Genomic DNA, 9,607 nt, shown 5'->3' with positions numbered 1-9,607 from the left:
GGAAGACCCCAGTGTGGACATGTGAGCATGCAATTCTGTTCATCCACACTGGCATGTACATGCCAGATACATGCGGGTGCGGGTATTTACGTGTGTGTGAGCTGGGCTGATGTGAACACGTGCGTGTAGTTTGAGCATACCGAGGTGTGTATACACCAAGCCTGTATTAGTCTATTCTGATGGCTGTAACAACATGCCACAGACCAGATCCTTGAAACAACTTCTTCCTCACAGTCCTGGAGGCTGGAAAGTCCAAGATCAAGGTGCTGGCAGGCTCAGTTCCTGGTGTCCATGCCAGTGTGATGGACAGAGGCACATGCCTCCTGGTGGGGGCCTCTTCTTGACTTGCGGATAATCAGATACCTTCTCACTGTATCTTCACATGGCAGAACAAGGAGAGATAAAGCAAGCTTTCTGGTTTCTCTCCTTCTAAGGGCACTAATCCCATCATGAGGGTCCCAGCCCCATGACCTCATCTAAACCTAATTACCTCTCAAAGATCCCACCTCCTAGTACAGCCACCTTGTTGTTCAGTCACTAAGTCATGTCTGATTATTTGCAACACCATGGACTGCAGCACACAAGTCTTCCCTGTCCTTCACTATCTCCCAAACTCATGCCATGGAGTCAATGATGCCATCCAACCATCTCATTTTCTGTCACCCCGTTCTCCTCCTGCCCTCAATCTTTCCCAGCATCAGTGTCTTTCCCATTGAGTCAGCTCTTCCCTCCAGGTTGACAAAGGATTGGAGCTTCAGCTTCAGCATCAGTCCTTCCAATGATTATTCAGTGTTGATTTCCTTTAGGATTGACTGGTTTGATCTCCTTGCTGTCCAAGGGACTCTCAAAAGTCTTCTCCAGCACCACAGTTCAAAAGCATCAGTTCTTTGGAGTTCAGCCTTCTTCATGGTCCAACACTCACATCCGTACATGACTACTGGAAAAAAACATAGCTTTGACTATATGGACCTTTGTCAGCACCACCACATTAGGGGTCACAAAACAGTCTATGGCAAAGCTTGTCCTTGGAAATACCACGTGTGTATCTACATGTCCCATTAGGCAGGAGTGCCTGCAGACAGAAGCCAGGGCTCCCACAGTCATGACCTTCAGCCCGATCACTCCAAGTCTCTGATCCAAGTCCCAGCCCTGCACACACCAGGTGTCTTTGTCGCCTATTTAACCAAGAAAACTGCAGCCATAACAATACGGTTGATGTCTTCCACCACGTTTCCCAAGTTTGTCCCAATCACAGCAGAAAATCCAGTCTTCTCATTGGGGCCCTGTGTCCAGCCTCTCCCACCAGCAGCCATCTGCTTTCCCTCGGGTCTCTGCCCTTTCTCTCTTTCCTGGCTCCTTCCCATCACGCTAAATAAACCAAGCCTCTCCTATCTAAAAACAAGCCAACCCACCAACCTTCCTTGGATGCCGTTTCTCCCTCCACAGCCACACTGTCTCTTTCTCCTCTTCAAAGCCAAACTCCACAATGTTCCTGTCTGCCTCCCCTGCCTCCACTTTCTAACCTCATCCAAACTGTGCTCTGGCTTCCCCACTTCTCTGAAAATGTTTTCACCCAGGATAGTCATCACCCCCTGTGCCAAATCCATAGGTCATTTGTTATCCCTCATCTTACTTGATCTCACAGACGATTTCATTCTATTGGTTATGCCTTCCTCTTTGGATTCTGAGATGCCATGTGGTTGCAACCCCCTCCCACACTCTGGCTGCTCCTTCTGTATCTTTTGTTTTTTTTCCTGTAAAGGCTACAGCAATCACTTTGTCTGTCCTTCATCCACCCCTTCCTCAAGGGTCTACATTCCACAGAACCTGTTAACTTAATGGTTAACATGACCCTGCACCTCTGATCATGATTGGTTGGACCAGAAAGCACTCTGGATCCAAATCTCATTAATCACATGCTCCCTCCTGGGCTGCGATTTGGGTCATGGAGGTTCTAGTTCATCTCTGTGTCTTCTCCTAGGAAAGCAAGTTAGCATGAGGGTGGGCTGGCTCAGATAGAAGCAGAACAGAAAAAATCAGTTGCAGAGCAGGAATAAAGCAGCTGCACAGAGAGAAAAAGACAACATGAGCCCAGATAAGCAAATAAGCAAATGGTGAGACCATTTGCATTGATCTTAATGGATTCCAGGTCCCAATTCCTCTCAACCCTGGATGCACTTTCAGCCCCTGGTTTCTATCAAATATTTTGAATTCTCTGAATAAAGTCCTTTCTTTTTAAGCTCAACTCAAGAGTTTCTGTTCCTTATAACCAAACAATTCCAAAAGCAATTCCTTTATCATCTCTTAGTGCTACATTTTCCAAAAGCCTTTAAATGGACCTCTTCCTCTAGGATTCTTTGTCAGCCCAGTCCAATGGAAATATAATGCAAGCCACCTGTGTAAGTTTAAAATTCCTAGTAACTGTTTTTTAAGTTAAAAAGATGAGATTAATCTAATACTATAATATTTTTGTTTAATGCAAATATATCTATACATCACCATTTTATCATGTTAAATATAAAAGTTAACAGTGAGATATTTTATAGCTTTAATTCATACTAGTCCTCAGAATCTATATCCATTTTACCCTAATAGCATATCCCAATTCAGATCAGCTCAATACTAGCACTCAGAGGAGCTAACAGCTACCATTCTAGACAGCTCAGACGCATATGTTCAGTTGCTCAGTTGTGTCTGACTCTTTGCAACCCAAGACTGCAGCACTCCAGGCTTCTCTATCCGTCACTATCTCCCAGCGTATTTTGTTCAGACTCATGTCCATTGCATCGATGACGTCATCCAGCCATCTCATCCTCTGTTGTCCCTTTCTCCTCCTGCCATCAATCTTTCCCAGTATCAGGGTCTTTTCCAATGAGACAGCTCTTCACATTAGATGGCCAAAGCATTGGAGCTTCAGCTTCAGTATCCGTCCTTCCAATGAATATGCAGGGGTTGATTTCCTTTGGGATTGACTGGTTTGATCTCCTTGCTGTCCAAGGGACTCTCAAGACACACTGCAGGGCTTCAGCAGTCAGCCACAGAGCTAATTACTCTCCAGTCTGTATTTAGATATACTCTCAAATCTGGAAAACTTAATAAATATAAACTAGATCATATTACACCCCTACCTCAGTTTTTTGGTGACATCCCATTGGGATAACAGAGAAGGCAATGGCACCCCACTCCAGTACTCTTGCCTGGAAAATCTTATGGGTGCAGGAGCCTAGTAGGCTGCAGTCCATGGGGTCGCGAAGAGTCAAACACAACTGAGCAACTTGACTTCCACTTTTCACTTTCATGCATTGGAGAAGGAAATGGCAACCCACCTCAGTGTTCTTGCCTGGAGAGTCCCAGGGACGGGGAGCCTGGTTGGCTGCCATCTATGGGGTCGCACAGAGTCGGACACGACAGAAGTGACTTAGCAGCAGCAGCATTGGGATAAAGTTTAAACTCTGTTATAAGGCCAGTCATGATCAGGCCCCAACCTGATCAAGCCAACAAAGGCTTCAGTTATTAACACTTTTCACTTTGCACCCTGAAATCGAGCCTCATCTCACTTCTTTCAGTTCCTAGACTGCACCAACTTCTCTCTTGTCTGCCCTTCATACTGCCTAGCACTTGACTTCTCCCTATCCAATCCCCACCACAATTTGACTTAGGATCAGCTGACAATGAGATCATCAATGTCTCCTCTTGGTTTGAGTGGGTCTCAATCTAGAGAGAAAAGAATTAGGCTCAGAGAAAAGAACAATGACCCTCTCAACCCACTCCCATCTTTCAGTTGTCCAGAATTCAGGGTGGCTCCCAGGACATCCTAGCCATGACCATTCTTATGCTGTATCTAGGTATTTATTGAAAAGACACACAGGAACTTAAGGGAAGATACTCCAGCTCCACCCACTTTCCCTGCTCCCTTCTCTCTGCCCCTGAACCGAGCCTCCAACTGGCTCAGTGAATTGCTATCCAATATGGAGCAGCTCACTTGGGCAGCATCATTCTGAGCTAGTTACTCAGAACCTCATTGGTTACTACACTCACATCCAGACTTTTGGATGAATTCCTAATTTCTGTACCACCCACTGGCTAGGGTAACCAGGCCACAAAGCACAAAGCTCACAATTTGGCTCCTTGTTCAGAATGCTGCTGTGAGCCTAGCAAGTACTTGGAGTCTGCCAGGCTTCTCTCCAGGTCAGTCATTTCAAACTCACACTTAGGGCATGTGATCTGAGCAAAAATGCTTTCGTTATCTGTAAATCATTTATTTGAAAAGTCTCACAAAATAATCAAAATCAAAGTCATGGGTAGAATGACTTCCCTGGAAGTCCAGTGGCTAAGGCTCTGGGCCCCCAATGCAGGAGACCCAGGTTCAATCCCTGGTCAGGGAACTAGATCCCACGTGCCTCAGTGAAGACTGAAGATCCCATGTGATGCAACTGAGACCCAGCACAGCCAAATAAATTTTAAAAATTTTAATCACAGGTAGTCGTACCTTAAGGGCTTTCCAGGTGGAGCTAGTGGTAAAGAACCCGCCTGCCAATGCAGGAGACATAAAAGACACAGGTTCAAGCCCTGGGTTGGGAAAATCCCCTGGAGGAGGGCATGGCAACCCACTCCAGTATTCTTGCCTAAAAAATCCCCATGGACAGAGGAGCCTGACAGGCTATGTCCAAAGGGTCACAAAGAGTCGGACACTACTAAAGCAACTTTGCACGCGCACACACCTTAAATTCCACTTATTTAATAGAATAAAATTGTACAAAATCTAGATGTCTCAGACAATCTGGGATATGTGATGGCTGCTAACATGGTAGAAAGAGTGACGGAATCAGGAGGTCTGAGATTTGCTTGCTGTGTGATCATTAATCCCTTGACTACTCTGGGCCTTGGTGGGAAGTTGTCACCTGTGTGCTGGCATTCATTGCTAACGGCATGTGGTTCTTAGGCTCTTGGCCAATCAGAAGTCCACAGATTTGACCCCTACTTGGTGAGCGTGGCCAGAACTTAAGTCCACATTCCAGTCAGCACAGAGGAGTCCAACTCTGGGTGTTTAATGACCCTGAATGTCCCTAAAGGATAGTTCCTGGCACTACCAATCATTTGCCATGGGAGCAATTCCATCCAGAAGCTCACTGTGAACTGGGAGGCTGATGGGTAATCTCCTCACTAACCTTATGATCCCAGGAGCCAACCACAGTCCAGTCTCTGGAGCATCCATCTGAGCCTCTTCCAGACTTAGCCTGGCTTAAGGCTGGCCAGGCACTAAGGAAGGAGCTCTTCTCCCTGGGCAGGCTTGGACACAGGCTCAGAGGAGGGTGCTTGTAGGGGCCCATCATCCCCAGACCCACTGCCCTTGGCACTCCACCCTCTCCCCCATGAGGGCACCAAGTCCTGGCAGGAGACTGGCCCAAGAACTCCCAAGCTGTTTGTCCAGCTGTCTTCACATCCCCCGGCCACAGGGCTCTTATATACCTTGGCCTGGAAAATGTTGTCAGGCATCTGGATACCCACTGGGTCCCAGCCCAGAACCAACACTGGATGGGGAGGAGGGAAGCTGGGAGAGTCCTGTCTCTCTCTGGGCCTCCCCTATTCTATTCTGTACATAGGAGGCCAGATGGTCTCCAAGAGCTCTTTAGCTGGACAGTCCACTCCTCTAGAGTAGCACTTAAGAACTTGGCTTTGAAGTTAGAATCGGTTTGAACCAGTTTAAGATTTCATGTACCCCAGGACGTCAATAGACAATAAACACTCTTCCGACTTTATACACAGAAGCGTAGTTAGTGGAAACTGTGAGCTGATACGGAGCATCTTGATTTCTTACAAGAGAAGTCAGAAATCAAACTCAGCAAGACTCAGAGATCTGTCCCCAGAAGAACTGAAAAATGCCCTTTCCCTTCTTGACCCTTCGCATCGGCTAATGGGTACAGGGCCTGGAGTATCTCCCATAAAACTATGGGACCCTAGAAATCCATGTGTTCAGACACACGCCAAAATCTCTGCAGTGGGAAAAGGAGCAATCAGTAGACAGCAGATTACAGAGAAGGACAGTGGGAGACCCCAAATGGATACACATTACAAAGGGCAAAAAAAGTCTCTCATGGTAACCCGAGCCCAGTAATCAAGCTAAAACACAGTGGGAAAGGGTGTTGGCCTGGACACAGGAGGACCAGAGTCCTGATTCAGCCACTCCAGTGGCAAAACTGGCTGTGTAGGCAAAAGCAGGGGAAGACTTGCAACACTCTGGGGCCCGAGCTACTCAGCAGAGGAAGAGGAGGTCTCATTTTCAGCTCACAAAAATTTCCCCATTCGAATAAGCCCATGGGGATTCTTAGAAATAGTTGATAGGAATCATGCGTCTGACTGCACTGTCCTTTGCCAAGCAGGTATGGGATTGATCACTATACAAAAGAAGTCTGAGAGCATCTTCTAAGGTAGAGTTTCTGATCATTATGGACATTTTTGCTCCAAAAAAATTACTGGTTATGGGGAGTTGTACTGCAGGATGTTCAGTACCATCCCCAGACTCTCCCCGCTAGGTGCCAGTAGTACCATCACTCCCACTGGTGACAACCACAAATATCTCCAGACAGGGCCAAATGGCCCCTGGGAAGCAAATGTGTGTGTTAGTCGCTCACTCATGTCCGACTCTTTGCAACCCCATGGACTATAGCCCGCCAGGCTCCTCTGCCCATGGGATTCTCCAGACAAGAATACTGGAGTGAGTTGCCACTCCCTTCTCCTGGGGATCTTCCCGACCCGGGGATCTTCCCGACTCAGGGATCAAACCTGTGTCTCCTACATTGCAGGCAGATTCTTTACAGTCTGAGCCACCAGCGAAGCCTCCCTGGGGGGCAAAAATCTCCCCCAGTGGGGAATTCACTGTTCTGGGGGTAAGGTGTCCCAGGCACATTTTCTGTCTAAATTCAGCATGATAGTCTCACCTTTGGACCAGAAACAAATAATAAGAACAGCTTATGAGCATTGAGCCACAGGGCAGGGATCTTTACCTGTACGTGCTCATTTAACCCTCCGGTAAGGCAGACACAACTAGTATCCTCACCTTGCAAACGAGGACACTGAGACAGAGAGGAATTTAGCAACTTGCCCATGGCCAGTAAGTGTGAAGTGAGGACTTGGATCCAAGTAATCTGACTCTAGAGTCCATGTTTTATATAATATACGCTGAGCAAAGTAAAGGCAAGAAGCTGTAAACCCAAAATCTATATGTATTTTGGGCTTCCCTTGTGTCTCAGCTGGTAAAGAATCTGCCTGCAATGTGGGAGACCTGGGTTCTCTCCCTGGGTTGGGAAGATCCCCTGGAGAAGGGAAAGGTTGCCCACTCCAGTATTCTGGCCTGGAGAATTCCATGGACTGTATAGTCCATGGGGTCACAAAGAGTCGGACACAACTGAGCGACTTTCATATATGTGTTTTACCCTAACAGCACATCTCAATTTCAGTTCAGTCGCTCAGTCATGTCCAACTCTTTGCAACCTTATGGACTGCAGCACACCAGGCTTCCCTGTCCATCATCAACTCTCAGAGCTTGCTCAAACTCCTGTCCATCAAGTGTTGGCCTGGACACAGGAGGCCATGCAACCATCTCATCCTCTGCTGTCCCCTTCTCCTCCTGCCTTCAGTCTTTCCCAGCCTTAGGGTCTTTTCCAGTGAGTCAGTTCTTTGCATCAGATGACCAAAATATTGGAGTTTCAGCTTCAACATCAGTCCTTCCAATGAATATTCAGGACTGATTGCCTTTAGGATGGACTGGTTTGATCTCCTTGCAGTGCAAGGGACTCTCAAGAGTCTTCTCCAACACCACAATTCAAAAGCATCAATTCTTTGGCACTCAGCTTTCTTTATAGTCCAACTCTCACATCCATACATGACTACTGGAAAAACAGTAGCTTTGACTAGACGGACCTTTGTTGACAAAGTAATGTCTCTGGTTTTTAATATGTTATCTAGGTCAGTCATAGCTTTTCTTCCAAGAAGCAAGCGTCTTTTAATTTCATGGCTGCAATCACCATCTGCAGTGATTTTGGAGCCCAAAAAAATAAAGCTGATATCAATTTGGATCAGCTCAAGTCAAACACTCAGTAGTAGCTAGCAGGTACCATACTGAATGTTCTCTTGACAACCCCAAGTCAAGATCCAACCGGTAGGATCCCATAGAAACCCACCCAATCAGAGCTCGGCAGTGCCCTGAGCACGAGAGAACTGGACTGGGGAGCCAAACTATTGGAGGAAATCAAGTGAACATCTTCGAGTTGTAGCTAAAAGTAAAATAAGTTCATGCTTATTGTGGAGGAGGAGGAGATGAAGGAGAAAAAAAAAGAAGGAAAAGAAGAAGCTATCGATAGGAGACAAGACACAGGAAAATTCTGAATCAGGATGAACAAGAAAATAGAAACTGAGATACTGAAAGACTCCATCTACATATATGATGTTAGTCTGAGATCCCCCTGCTTCAAAAGCAGTCCTTGGCCTCTTTTTTGTCTTCCAGTTGAACAAAGCTATGGTCCTGTATGATGTAAGCAGTCAGGACTTCCCTGGTGGTCCAGTGGTTAAGAATTCACCTTGCAATACAGGGAACATGGGTTTGATTCCTGGTCAGGGAACTAAGATCCCACATGTTGCGGGGCAGCTACACCCACGTGCCACAACTGTTGAGCCCATGCATCACAACTAGAGAGTCCGTGTGCCAAAACTAAGACTCGACCCACCCAAATAAATAAATAATTTAAGTTACTAAAAAAAAAAAAAATATGTAAGCTGTCCCCAGAAGACCAAAGGCCAGGGTTGCCAATTTTAGCAAGTAAGAATATAAGATGTCCAGTTAAATTTGGATTTCAGATCAAGGAATACCTTTCTAGTATAAGTACAGCCCATGTAATGTTTAGGGACATACTTATACGGAAAAATATATATATATTTGCTGATCTAAAGTCCAAATTAACTGGGCATCCTGTATTTCCTCTGGCAACTTCTCCCAAAAATGGTCCATTTGGATCCTTCCCACTAAAAACGACAGAAGCCCCACAAGAGGCCAACACACTTCCTAGAATCCAGTCTTCCTACTAAAAAGAAGACAAAAAGGTCCCACCCTGTCCCCTCTTGCCCCCACATGCCCAGGTGAGTCCTCCCAGGGCATCCACTCCCACCACCCCCAATTCAGTCCACCCTCTCCTGCCCTTTATACCCACTTGGAGAAATTCCACTGATACCAGGATACTCAGAGGGTTAATCCTTCTGATACCAAGTCACACTTTAACTCATTCCCTCCAGGCCAAGGATTAAATACTGCCCATTTAGGGGTCAGGGCTACAGCAGACCCTGAAAGTGGAGCGACACCTCCCCCACCAACTGAGGAGAGGCCGCAAAAGAAAGGGAGGGACAAAACTAGGAGAGAGAAGGAAGGAGGGGCCGCCTGGCCAGGCTGCTGTCCCCCCACAGAGCCGGCTCAGATTCAGTTCCAGGAGTGACTTGGCTGCAGAAGCAACAGCGCTCCGTCTCCTCCAGTGTAGGGCAGCAGGCGGAGGGCCACAGAGACGGAGGGCCTGGGACCGGACGTCCTCAGCCCCCAGCCAACTTGGCCAGGCCTGGCCCC

Source organism: Budorcas taxicolor, chromosome 25 (assembly GCF_023091745.1).
Source record: "Budorcas taxicolor isolate Tak-1 chromosome 25, Takin1.1, whole genome shotgun sequence".
Taxonomy (NCBI): Eukaryota; Metazoa; Chordata; class Mammalia; order Artiodactyla; family Bovidae; genus Budorcas; species Budorcas taxicolor.
The sequence above is the reverse complement of the archived record's forward strand: the minus strand, read 5'-3'. Positions refer to the sequence as shown.